At 36.3% G+C, this 13,962-nt stretch overlaps 1 long non-coding RNA gene across 1 annotated transcript in view; it reads left to right on the top strand.

Moving 5' to 3' along the window:
• The first annotated feature begins 718 nt into the window (after positions 1-718).
• LOC107089885 overlaps positions 719-13,962 on the top strand; it is a 114,266-nt gene continuing 101,022 nt past the window's right edge. Inside the window, exon 1 of the long non-coding RNA XR_001481450.1 lies at positions 719-1,008. This is a non-coding gene — a long non-coding RNA (uncharacterized LOC107089885). The remainder of the gene's footprint in view (positions 1,009-13,962) is intronic.

Genomic DNA, 13,962 nt, shown 5'->3' with positions numbered 1-13,962 from the left:
TTTACCAGAGTGTTTTTAAACTGCAGTATCTATACTTCTACTTAAGTAACAATTGTGTGTACTTTTGACACCACTGTCCTACTATGACTAAAGCAAGAATTGCAACACCTCAATTTTAAAATCCTTGTTAAAATATTGCTGCTATGTAAACGCTGTTATGATCCTGTAATCATAGGAAATGTATTTAGTTTTATGTCTTCATTTCAGGGGTCAGTAGAGGCACTTGTCGCCCATGCTCTTAAGTATTTCTCAGATGATCTTATCCTTCCATCTTACATCTATGGAATGCTCTCTCATTACATCCCATTAACAAACATTGAAGTTTTTTTCTGGTTGCATACAAATATTTGAAAACGTTGAAGTTTTTTGTTTAGCAAATTATGGTCTTAGTGCAGCAGGTTTTTTGTCAGGACAAAACAGCTTTTTTTTTTTTTTTTCAAAGTAAGGTTGCAGTTTTACGGTCTGTTTTGGGGATTTTTTATTTCCCTTCCAATTCTTGTGAAAGTCAGTGTCAAGGGAGCTGTAACAGCCCTTTTGTTTATTCAAGTCCGGTATGTCTACATGCTTTTGAGCGTGGGATGACTGCTCATCTGAAAACCAGAGAATTCCATTCATGACCAAGCCTTCTTCATTGCTAGACAAATGGGAGGTCTGACCCAGTGGGTGTGTCCATAAATGCAAAAAATCTATTACTCTGCAAGTCTGTCAGGCAGATCAGTATGAATGGTGGAGCTGCAACGGAGCAGGCAGGCTGGTAAAGTAGTCATGGTTAGGCAAAAATGGGACAGAGAGGAAGAAAGCGCGCAAATGTTTTATGAGCTGGAGCTCATGTTCAGGGGGATTTTTATTCTGAGCTGCAGAAGTTTGAAAGTGAAAGACATTGTGTCAGGTTATGCTGGTGTAAATGCGCACTTCGCAAAAGTTGGCTGACATGTATGAAAAAAACACACACTACAGAAAAACCAGCAAAGATGTGCAAAAGTTGCGCCAGATCACCAGTGACTCGAGGTAAGTCTGTGAGCTCAATTTTGTTCTATGAATTAAACGCATAAAAAGTTCAGATAAGTGCTGCACAGCTGTGTGGTCCCTTCAAAGCCTAAATGAGGAAGCAGTTTCTGCCTGGGACTTTGAAGATGCATTCAGCTGACTTGATTTAATTTTTTTTTTTTTTTTTTTTTTTTTTGCTGCAACTTAATAGCAGTTTCAGCTATTTTATATTATTTGCACTTGACAGTCAGAGATGGATTTTAGAAAAGCTGAAAGGTTTTGGAGGCCGTGCAGCGCTCACTCATGCGTATTGGGCGGTTTGCAGAGATAAAAGGAAGTGTGCGGTGTCATGTCAGACAGAGATAGTAAGCCGGGCTTCCTCTTCCTTTTTTATTTTTTAAAAAACTTTATTGAATGGCCTGACCTGAAGCGTTATATGGCTCAACACAATGCAGCAAACACCAAACCATTTTCATTCATCTCATATATAAATATATATATATATATATATATATATATATATATATATATATATATATTAGTAGGAACTGTATTATAAAGCGACGTCATACTGTCTATTTTGGTAGGCGAGCGTCACCTCCTGGGAAAGCTCAGATCGGAATGCACAGGGCGTCTCCTACGTGAAAATCCATTCTCCGGTTGCTTGGAAACTGGTGCGTTCACGGAATTCAGGAAATACTTGAAGTTATTCTATGAGCTTAAAGTAGAACTTCCAAAAGCTGCATTCATACGTCACTATTCACTCTACTTCTACTCCGCCCTTCACAAAATAGCGGCAAAGAACAATCCTGTGGTGGTACAGAAATCAGCTGAAGCTCTATTTGATGTTGGCTGCAAGATATGTTTATGGCCGCATAAAAGATGAAAGCAAATACAGACCTTATTTGTCATATGGCAAATTCTGTAGGTGAAGGAAAACTAACATTCAGTATTGTGGTACAACATCAACCACTATGGACACGATGGTGGCAGCATGATGCTATGTTACTGTATGCTTTTTATTTATTTTTTTAACTCCACTCTCATATTTTTGTCATATGAGCTCATATGTTCCAGCTAATTTTAACAGTTTAAGGTTTCAAATCGCAGCCATCTGTGTTGAAAGAATGAGATGGAGTAAGTCGTGTGGGATAAAACATAATAATGCTGCTGCTGTGCGTGAATTCATACCTGCCAGTCTGCTCAGCTATCAGTTATACCCTGAGGCCTATGTGAGTTAAATTTCACTGCAAGTATATCTGTATTTTCTATAGATCTCTGTATGCAGACTAGCGGTGAGTATTGGCATGGGTGTTGTGATACAGTATCTCTCCCAATACTTGGGTCACAATACAATATTACCACAATATTGCAATTTCAATGGAGATGGAAATAATCATGAGAGCTGTACAAAACAAAATTTCGTTTAGTATACACTCTGTGTATACAAAAAAAATCTATATTATATCAGGCAGCCAAATATCACGGTATATCACCAGATCTAATTTCTTTCTCACACCCCTAATGCAGATCAGATTTTTAGAAGAGTGCTCTGTGGGCCTCTACACCTAAAATAAAACTATGCTCAAAGGGTTGTAGTTCTGGCGTAGTGGGTTAGAACAGTGCGCTTGTGCAATAAGAAGGTACCCAGTTCAATCCCCTCAGCCTCCACTCTGGGTTTCTAAACAAGCCCCTTAACCCACCGAGTGCTTCCTGGGAGCTGCACAATGTGGCCCACTGCTCCCCAAGGGGATGGGTTAAATGCAGAGCCTTAATTTCTCCATTGTGAGATCAATGAAGTTCAATCTCTTTTTTTCTTTTCTATCAGATAGGAAGCAAAGAAAACGATAGGTTAGATTGATCCCAAGCTGTTATTTTGAATAACAGATTGGGATTGCTTATAAAGTCCAAGCAGGTCTGGTTTATAGATGTTGAATTTTTTTTCTTTCTTGGAGGCACAGTAAGAAGTTATGGCTCTTTAGCTACAGTGGCACGGGGGTGAAAATGCTATGCAAAACAAGGAATTCAGAGCATATTTAAAAAGTACTGCAAACTCAAAAATTAGAACAACAAAGATGCAAAGTACAAACATGGTGTTAACACAAAACCCCCTCCAAATACACATGATGCTAACACAATATGTCTAAAGGAAAGAATCCTGCAATCAAAAACAACTGCAAGTCAAGAAAAGCTGCAAACCTCATAATGGATGTCCTCCAGACCACTAGGGGGAGGCAACAATCATAGACTCTCATGGGAACGGACCCTTAGTAAAGCATAAATGGGATGCTCAGAGAGATAAAGCTTTTGCAAAAGATGAAGAGGATAACTTACGTTTTCTTTCTCCCCTATTCTAACCAATCCCGTTTGTTTTTGTTAAACATCTGGTCCACAGACATTTTGCAAGTCTTATTTTTGTGTTTGCAGGACTTTTTGAATTTTCTGCAAATTTGTGTATTTGCATGGCATTTGCATCCCTCGGCTGCCATATATAACACTTAATTCCCTTCCCATCTCTTCTTATTTCAAAAGCAAAAAGATGTTACTTCCACGCCTTTTCTGGAATTTGCACTGACTTTGTATAAGTTATAAAGTGTAATAGCTGTGAAATTATTTATTGAAGTTTTTATATATTTTCAGAAATCAGATATTGTTTTTATGACATCAACAGACTCCTAGTGATTGGAGCTTCTGTTCGCTGTTAGCAGACATGTGAACAGCCCTGTTTTAGACCCCACAATGCAAAGCTCACAAGAAACATCAGGGTAGAATAAGAGTTACTTGGAGAATGAGTTACAAGGCTGCTTAAATTATGAAAAAAATATCCTGTTTGCTATTTGTTTGCAGCTGCAAGAAGTTGTTTGACTCGTTGTAAAAATATAATAATAATAAAAATAATAAACGTGGACTTTCCTGACTTTTGCCTTTGCCTGAACAGAATAATATCTATCTCACAATACAGGAGCTGTTTGTGGTCCAAGCTAATGTCATGAGCTCTGGGTTGGATAGGGAATGCTTTAAGTTTGAAATCTTGTAAATGTGTATGAGACTTTTAATTTGAAATAAGGCAGGATGTGGAAAAGGATGCAAAAAAAAAAAAAAAAACCATGGCTGGTTAATGTTTTATTCTAACTATACTAAAGTTAGAATCAGGAACAGAGATTTCAATTGACGGCAATCTGCTATTTCACCACATCTGAATGGCAGTTTTGCTCCTGTGGTTAAAAACCTAAAATAAATACGGTGATATTGATTGATCCTGATCCCTTTTATCAGTAAACGGTACAAAGATTCGATAAGAAACAAATCTTACCTGGTCGTCTTTAAATCCGGTATTGTGATGCTGGATGAATCATTAGACCCCTAGGTTTCAGGTATAGTGCCTAAACCTATAAGAATGAAAGTGGCCATATTAAAACATCCTGGAGGTATCTTCTCATTTTTAGTTGGTAAAAAGCCATAAGTGGACTCTGAGTTTTCAACTGGAAAAGTTATTTGCTTGAATTACTGTGATTATTGTTGCACAGGGCAGTTAAAGAAACATATATAATTTGTTAGATGAAAAACGATCATTCTCTTCTCACTATTAACCGATATTGAAAGTTGAATTTAGAAAATGTTTTCTCTTAAGACTTTGTTTTTCTATTTTCATAGGGTCCGACTTAGTTTTTCTTTCATGCAAAACTTGTAGATAAAAAAAAAAGCGTCCAATTTTATTGCTCAACATCATCTTAACTTCCTTTTTTTAATGTTTCTTTTTCCCTGTTGCCGCCAACGGATTTCTTTGCTCACCCCCACTGATCTTGTACATTAACCTTGCCTGGCGGTGTAAAGTGTGTGTGAGAGTTTCATAATGAGTGACATGGGGATTCCCTGTCCCTCTTTCCTTCATTCATGTGGCTGGAGTCTGAGGTGGTGCAGAACTGTCAACCCGGATATGAGCTGAATATTGAGTGTGTTTAAAAGAGAGAGGAAGAGAAACTATGTGAGAGTGAGCACGCCTGTATGTGTGCATATGTGCATGAGAGAGGACAGGGCACATAGTGAGGGAGTGTGTTTGCATGTTTTATTACTACATTTATTCAAAGAGGTCATTTGTTTTTTGCAATGTTTCTATATAATAGGCACTTTTTTTCGGCATGATTCCCTGTCTAGTAACCTTTGCAGCAAACTTCCTCTTGGGACTTATTTTGCATTCCCGGCTGCTATACTGGATGCTTTGCAGAAGGAAATGATGAAACACAGGCCAGTAAAGTTTTTTGAGATATTAACAGAGGCTGCATTGCATACGTCTCAGTGACAAGATCTCATATTATATACAAAGTATTTCTAAAATAATGAGTGGTAAGACTGATAAGCTGCATAGCATTTTTTTTTTATTCTCTTTATTTGGTATGTAGACAAAGCATTTTAGGCAATTATTAAACTGTGTGAAGCTTCTTAAAACATCTTTAATCTAAAAAAAAAAAGTCAAAAAATGTTTTTGCATTTTCTATTTTACAAACCTTTAAACAATAGTATTGCGTCACAGAAGCCAAATAGCATTTACATGGGAAATAGATATGCTGCCCTGCTGATAAGCTTTCTGAATGAGAGGAGTTATGTGAACAGAACATCCAAAACATTTGGGTTGAAGTTAACTGATGTATATTTTCATAATTTGCTTGTTAATTTCTTTATACTGGAGCTGTTAAAATATCCATTCCTAGTTTCTGTTTCACTCAGGAAGATAATCGATGGTGCACCACCTCCAGCATTCATTTCTCTTGTAAATACTCATCAGCCTCCCTATAAATAATCTGTTAATGCAAGCCTGAGGATGGTTTGGATGAATAAAAAACTGTTTTAAAACATTTTACAGCACTTTAAAAACTTTCTTCTACTATTTCTTGAAGCCAATTAATTTTGATTTATTGCTAATCAAAGTGACATGAGAGGTATTTACTGGAGGTGGGATGTTTTCTGCTTAAAACCTTTTAATAGACCCTCAATTCCAAAATCTTTTTTACCTCAGTATAAACAAGAGACATTTTGTTTTTATTTTAATGAAGCATCACATCTAACAATGCTCTAATAAGCTGCCCTTTTTGGGTGTAAACGAAAATATTCTGCAGGCACCATAAAAGAGAAACCACAGTACAATCTGTCCCATCATTCTATTTGGCCACCTCCAAATATCCTCCTTCCAATACATGTCCCTGCAAATTTTCAAATTTTAAAGGAAAATGTTTAATGAACTGTCTTTGCTGTGACAGGCGTTGTGGTTCTTATCACCCTATGAAAGAAGGGGAATTTATTGCGTTTTGTTTTTTTCAAATTTAATCTGGCATAATCTATAAGGGCTGAGAACACGCTGATTTAGCATGCCACCCAGTGGTTTCTTAGTGCAGCACATTATTTCCTTAAGCAATATCTTATTCTAAACTAATAGCAGAAAGGTCTCTATTAGACTGAGCCTATAAAAAAAACGCACAGGAATATTTTAATAAAAGTAAGGAACAAATAGGAAAAAAAAAAAACAGGAAGTCACAATAAACAGAATAAAAGAATACCATTTTAACTAACTTTATGTAGTTACACAAGTGAAAACACCCGTGACAGAAGGAAGACTTTAACTAATATATCTATAGATGTGGAATTGGTTTATTGTTGGTGAATTTACCTTGTGGACTGCAGCCTAAACTTCCCTTTCTCATGTGTGGCCTACCTTTGTGGTGCGAGTTGGTGTACATGGAAATGAAGTCAATGCCGGAACATTCTGATTACAGGTTGCTTTGTGTGTGCCGGTGGCATCTCGATGGCAAATTAGGAGGAAGTGCAAAGGTAAGACGTTGCTATGGAAATTCTGGATGAAGTTAGGCAAAAGTGATTGCAGAAGTTGTTAATGTCACTTAAAGTTCAACTTCCTCTATCAGAAACAGGTGGAGCTCAGCTGGGTTTGTGGTCTGTCATATTGGAGGATTTCTCTTTAAATTGAAAACTGCCTGAAAAGGCTGGAAAACAGGTGAATATACAGCAGGACTATGAGTGGTTCTAGGAATAAAGTAGTTTAGGTTCACCAGATACAGCATAGCCAAACCTTATCGGTGAGTTTAATTTTATTTGTAGCTTTGCAGAAGTACAATCAGCTGTAGATTGATTTATATGAAAAATCGCAAACTAGACGTCTCAATTGGAAATGGCGATATGGACCCTTGACATGTTAAGTCTGCATGTTCATTGCAGTAAATTATCCAAAAATTCAAACGTTTTTCTATGGCAACACAAAAAATCTTCCACAATACATTCTACATGAGTTACAATATGTAATGTTCTTCTACTGCTAAGTCACATACAGTATGGTGATGTTTTTCTAATATATTATTGGAAAATAATTCAGGATTTGTTAAAAACCTCATCAGGATTGTTTTACACTAAATCAAAATTCTTATTACATAAGCTTGTTTTCTCTCCTGAAAACAATAATCAGTGATATAATATCACTCTTTAAGAAAAATCCGTTTGATCAAATTAGGCATTATAATCAAATGCCTTTAATGTCTTTGGAATGGATGTGAACCACAATGAACCTGCTTTTTTTACGTTTAGAGGTCATTCAGTTGTTAGAAGACAATTGCTTTTGAAGCATGGGTCATGGAAAAGAGAACAGGCAATTCTTTGAAGGCTTAAAATGGTGGGAAAAGTGCTCTAGAGTGTTTTGCGTTTGTATTAGTTGCTGAAACTGCACTAAAGCCTGTAGTTCATGGAAAATATGGGTTCTATGACACCCTTTGACCTGCAGGCATGGTTGTGTTTGGCTACAAAACAAAAGAAAATATAAAATTTGACGTATGAATTGCATAGTTGTACACATATACCATTTAATAGATTCAAAACCCTAATCAATGCAAACTTAGAAAAATTAGTTTTGAGGAAAGTAAATTTAACTGGTGCAAATGGTGTGATTCCTTCATTGCTGAACTATAAAGCTTACCAGCTCACCATATTTACCAGAAGTGGGATGTTAGAAGGACACATTTTTCATAAAACAAAAGAAAGAAAGATTTTTGTTTAAGAAAAAGAGAAACATTTTTAATCACTTGGTTATGCTTATTGTTGGAAAATATGCAGTAATGAAGATTAGCTGTACAGCCTTACTAGGGCTCCACAGAATCCTCACTTTTACCCAAACTGACTTTTAAACCATGAACCGAACATTCAGTCCATTCAGCTCATCTCTAACATCTCTGCTCAGAGGCAAATATTGAGTAACCATTATTTGCAAAAATGCAAATCAGGTGCACCATTCAAATGAAAGTAAACCTTAAGTCTAATGTTGCATTTACAAAATCAGCCTTTGCAATGATTACTGTGCAGAAACTAAACATTTTCTCAGGCCATCTCTTTATCTGCTGGCTCCAACGTTGTGTTTAATCATGCTGTCTAACTTTTAAGGTTTCGAATGATTTAAAGATGCACCTTTTATGCAACACCGACCATTTCATGGAATGCACATAGATTTGTCTTTAAACAAATTAGTTGTCCCTCCGTGGTTTATGGTATACTAACAATGAGGAACTTTCCTCCTCTCTACAAATAACTAACCCTGACAACTTGCAGCTGTGCCTCCATTTTCATGTTCTTATTTCTGTCAAAGTTGTATCTTGTTCCTCTTATACAAAAAGTTTCATTCTTTATGAAATGTGACTTCTTGATAATGGTAAAATAGCCTTGTTTCTATTTCCTGTAACTAGAGCCTTTTTTTTTGGCATAAAAGCCTTGGATCAGATGGGAGAAGGTTTGCCAATCATTGCAGCAATCATGTTAGGATATGTTCTCAGTCTGCTTTAGGGGAAAAAATCACATTAACTATTGTGACTTTTTAGATTCTTAAAGTAGTATGAATATTCTTAAAACTAATGCAAGTTTAAATAATTGATAGGTTGACATTTAAATTCTTAATTTATGAGAGAAAAGCTTTTAGATTATTGTTAGAAGGTTTGTAAAGTGGAGTTCAGTCCCTGAGGGGAACCACCTGAGCCATATTCGGTTAGTATCGGTTAGCATCGCTTAGCTGCTAACTTCCTTAAGTCATAATAAAACTATATTTGGTATAACTACAGCCAAATATATGGTTAGCTACAGTAAAAGTCTGTACTAATGAGCATTTTTAAATGCAAACTAATATCTGAGCATTCCTTAATTAGCTTGCAACACAGGCTGTCTTTCCTTTTCAAATTCTTTTTGTGAAGCATTATTATTAGCTATATACTTATGAGTGACTGTTAAAGGTTCTTGGTGGCTATACCTCAGCAAAGACCTACACTCTTTTAACAAGCATAGCCTTAAAGGTATAGTGGATGTTCTTTTTCCAGGTGGATCGTCGAAATAAGTGGTCCTCCTAATTGTCAATCATTCTGGTGATTTATTTAAGGCCGTCCTACGTGCTCGTCCCCATTTTCACTTATTGGTGGTGAGTCTGACATAGTGGAAAAATTAAAAATCTTCTTTTGGAAAGTAAGCTTGTATGAGTGATTCAAACAGCAACTTATAAACAGAGTGTGCATGCATGAGCAAATGGGCTTGTGCATCCCTCCCAGGAGTGGCTGCAGGGTTGTGCATGTGCATTTCTTTTTCAAAGTAGAGAGGGCCTCCACTATACTTCTAAGGCTGGTCCTTAACAAACTTTTGGATTTTTCAATGCAGTCATTTTTAAATCAGTCTTTCTGTTTCTATAGGCTAACACTCTTTGGTATAACACTTTGCATATTTCAGTGCAAAGTGGGCATGGATTCTGCTTATTGCAATGATTTTTCTGTCTGGAGAAAGAAAAACCTTTGAAACTTTAGCCATCTTTGCACCAGATCTGTAAGTGTTTAGACATTTTAAGCAGGAAAAGACCTCAAATCAAAGGTTGGGGATTATTTTAAAAGTCACTATAAAAGCATGCAGCTTATTATTAAGCCCATCATTTTAATTCATATGCAGAATCTGTCAACGCACATGGGTCTCACTTGCAGCACAGAGACTGAAGCACTTCCTCCTGTGCTCAGCATCAAGTAAAATCTTGAGAAAGCTATTTTTAGCCTTTAAAAAAAACTATCTTCAATATGTCAGCTTTTCAAGAACCCAGAGCAGTCAGCTTGTTTGCAGCTTGACTTCTATCTGCATAGCAGACTGAGGGTTCATTAAAATCTAGATCTTTCCTCGTATGACGGATCAAGAAAACCACAAAATGTGTTTCAAGTGACAAGATAATTGCTTCAGCAGCTAGATTGCATAACAGAAGAGCTATTACCAGTATGTTCTGACTTGGGTTGAGAATTGCACATGCTTTAAGGGTGAAGTTGCACATTGCAGAAGTAAAAAAAAACTATAGCTGCTGTAAGGATTGGGCCTTTCTGTCCAATCGATTGAAAAATACATCTTGTTTATTAGGTATTATCATATTTTTTAAAAAGTTAAACCCCAGAAAGAAAAATAGCTTAGTGAGGTCAATATCAACGAATTGATGTACACTGGTTGTGGTTTCAGTTGTTTATTTCTCTAAGGAAGAGTGGTATTTTATTTGTTTTAGTTGTACAATAATTCAAGACACAAAGTGCTGCTGGAGTTGCTCAGATAAATTGCAAGTAAGTCATAATCATGATTTTCTAGTTAGGTTGCTGGATTGATAAACATAACGATGCATTGCTTTGAGGCCAGTTAGAGCAGGAGCTCCAGAGCTTAAGCAATATCAACGGCTCTCTCTTTGATTTCAGTAGTGGAACTCTTCTGCAGAGCTGACATTGTTCAGTCACACCTTTAACCACACCCAGGCCTGCTGTGTGCAAATATTATTCGGCCACCACACCACACCAGCTTACAGTTAAAAGTCACTGGTTTCCAGTAAGACGTTACCTAAGCGTATACCTAAGAAACATAGAGGATGTACAACAGTTCACATGAAAATGCCATTTAGGGGTTAACTGTCTCACAATCTGAATTAGGCAACTAACGGCTGCCACAAGCTCACCATACAATACTACTGTGGTGTTCTTAGTCAGAGCTACTGGTTTCCAGTAAAAAACTGCACCCGTTGGCTTCACAACAGAGGAAGTGGTGGTGGTGAAGCCTGAAACTCTGTTCATAAAAAGAAAAGAGGTTTTATCTATCAATTGCTTACCTTTTCAGGCAGAAAAAGCTTCTCCCTCCTCTTTCATGCATTCTCTCACGTGTATTTGATGCAGCAGATCTGATGCTGGAGGGATTTTCTGTCTGCAGCAGCATACAAGTTTAAGGAAATAAAATCCTCGAACCTATACAGTTATTTTCTGCAGCATTAGTTACTGTTTTATGTTGCTTAGGTCAATCACATAGATTTCATTATTAAAACAGAAATTCTGAGCTTTTTTTGCAAAATTAGACCTAATTATCTTACAGAAATCTGCTCTAAGAAGAAATACATCTGTTGGTGAAATGTAGTTTTTTGTATTATTATATGCCAAATTAATGTCAAAAAATATATAAATTTACCAATATGTTGATTTATATCGCCATCTAGTGGAAGAGATTACTCATTACATAGACAAGCATGCAAATGCTTATAATGCATTTGCATGCTCTGGGAAGCAGGAAATAACATTTATTCTCTTTATAAAGCCAAACCTGGGCAGCATTATTGACTATATAAGTTGGTACATAAAAAAAAAAAAAAAAGAATATATAAAGATCAACTCTAACAAGAGTTAGAGTTAGACTAACTGTTCTGCATTCGTTGTTTCCTTCATTATAGATTTGAACTTAAATTTCTGTTCTTCTGCTTATCATCATCTTTTATTTTTTATTTTATTTTTATTTAACCTTTATTTTACCAGGAAGTCCCTTGAGATAAAATCTCTTTTTCGAGGGAGACCTGGCCAAGAGGCAGCAGTACAGTAAGTGAGAAGTTATTAGAATAACAAAATTATGAGTGAATCTAGAATATAGGCCAACAACTCACCACCGGCCCTTTAACAAGTGTATCATATTTGATATGTGAGTTTTTGAGACCTGTGCATCATCGGTGTGATATTATTTTTTCTTGAAAACCCTGACTTACACAGTCAGACACATGTGAACAGAAAACCTATAATATATTATACAGAAATGCAAATTATGCAAATAAATGATCTCATTTAACTTTTACAACATTTGTGTTGTTTTTTTTTGGACAGAAAATTCAATGACAACTCTAATTTGAAAAATAAAAAAATAAATTCAAAGAATGATTTCATGGTCCAGACTTTAAAGGGTTAAGTTTTATCCAAGTTCAGTTTCAGACCTTAAGCTGTTCTCTGACTCCCCCTGCTGTCTAGTTTGGAAAACTGTTCTACCTTTTATTCTTCTTTCTGTTCTCTAAATTTAGAAGGTTAGCCTTTCTAAACTTAACTTCTCTGATAATTCATTCATCCATTTTAAAATGTTATTTCTAAAACAAAAGCTCTTAAATGTAAATGTTAAACCAATATCTTTCTAGAAATATGACAGTCACAAACCCAGCTGTTTTTTACATGTTGATGTACTCTTCTGTTCGTTGGATTACTTTAAGAACCTGCACTATATGTAGAAAGGGTCTGATTCAACAAGGTTATTTTTATAACAACATCTTTACAAACATAATCCTGTCATTAATAAGTAAATAAATAAAAATTCAACCTCCTGCCATGTTGTGTTATGCTGCTCCATTAAAAAACGGGAACTGGGTCAGCATTGATTCACAGGTAGACTGTTGAGTTCAAACAATGTGGTGTTGGTACTAAGGAGCAGAGTCAAAAATCATTACACCACCAGCAGCAGCAGCCTGGATAGACGGCACACCATGACATTTCAGAGCAGGCAACACCTATTTTCACTTGTGTGAATTACAGCCTTGTGTGTTTGTTTTTGCAATATGATACTCTGCACACCTTATAATGAGAAGTTATATAATGATATGTCTTTCAGTTATCCCTTTCAGAGATTCCAATCAGGCATAAAGTTTAAACCACTGATAGATGGTATGAATATCTTATCAACATGGTCCCTGTTTGTTGGTGCGGTAGAATCATGAGAAGTGGGTATGAGTGCTGAATTGGGCTGGCTTGTAAGTGCTAGGCAACTGGATTGGAGAATCTGTATAAAGGGCTGCTTGTATTGGATGTTCCAGGTTTACAGATTCAAAAAAAGCTCATAAGAGGAGTTAGGAACCAGAGATACATTATGATTATTGGGCAACTAAGGCTTTTTAATGTGTCTAGGAACTGTAGGCAGGCCTGTGTGGTTTGATATAATAACTAGTTTGTTGTAACTCAAATACACAGAAATTGTTCAGATATAATGATGTCAGAATACACAGTGTATTGCAATTCTTTTGTTTATAGGACTTTATAATGGAAAACCTGCCAAAACCCCCATGCTGACCTCTGCTGCTGAAAGGATCAACAATGGAGATACAGTATGGGCATCAGAACTGGAGCAATGGAAAGTAGTGTGACCTGGTGTGATGAATCTAACTTTCCTTCAATCATTCAGATAGCTGTGTGTCTGTGTGCACCACTGACACACGTTGGAGCAGGATGTACGTTAGAAAGGAAAGAAAAATGGTGACAGTTTATGACACTTTTGGTTGGGTTTTGCTTCTGCCTATATGGAAGCCTCTTCAAGTGATAGCACTTAAATTATAACAATAAAAAAATAATTAGAAAGATTTACCATATCACATGCACCCTTTTAGAAACGATTTTGTTTGGTGGGATTAGTTAGAGGATGCTCCCTATCACGAAGCAAATAAAGGCCCAATCCAAGCAGGTCATACTTTACAACTTAGAAGATTTCTACTACAGTTATTCTGCCATCATAAGAAGAAATTACTGTTAGTATACACATTATTAAATATGATATAAACCGGATCCTCACTTGCTGCTGAAAAACGGCCACATTACCCCTCTATGAGAGACTAAATATTCTATTCTATTCTATTCTATTCTATTCTATTCT

The sequence above is a fragment of the Cyprinodon variegatus genome, unplaced genomic scaffold, assembly GCF_000732505.1.
Source record: "Cyprinodon variegatus isolate N-32 unplaced genomic scaffold, C_variegatus-1.0 Scaffold270, whole genome shotgun sequence".
Lineage (NCBI taxonomy): Eukaryota > Metazoa > Chordata > Actinopteri > Cyprinodontiformes > Cyprinodontidae > Cyprinodon > Cyprinodon variegatus.
The sequence above is the reverse complement of the archived record's forward strand: the minus strand, read 5'-3'. Positions and strand labels throughout refer to the sequence as shown.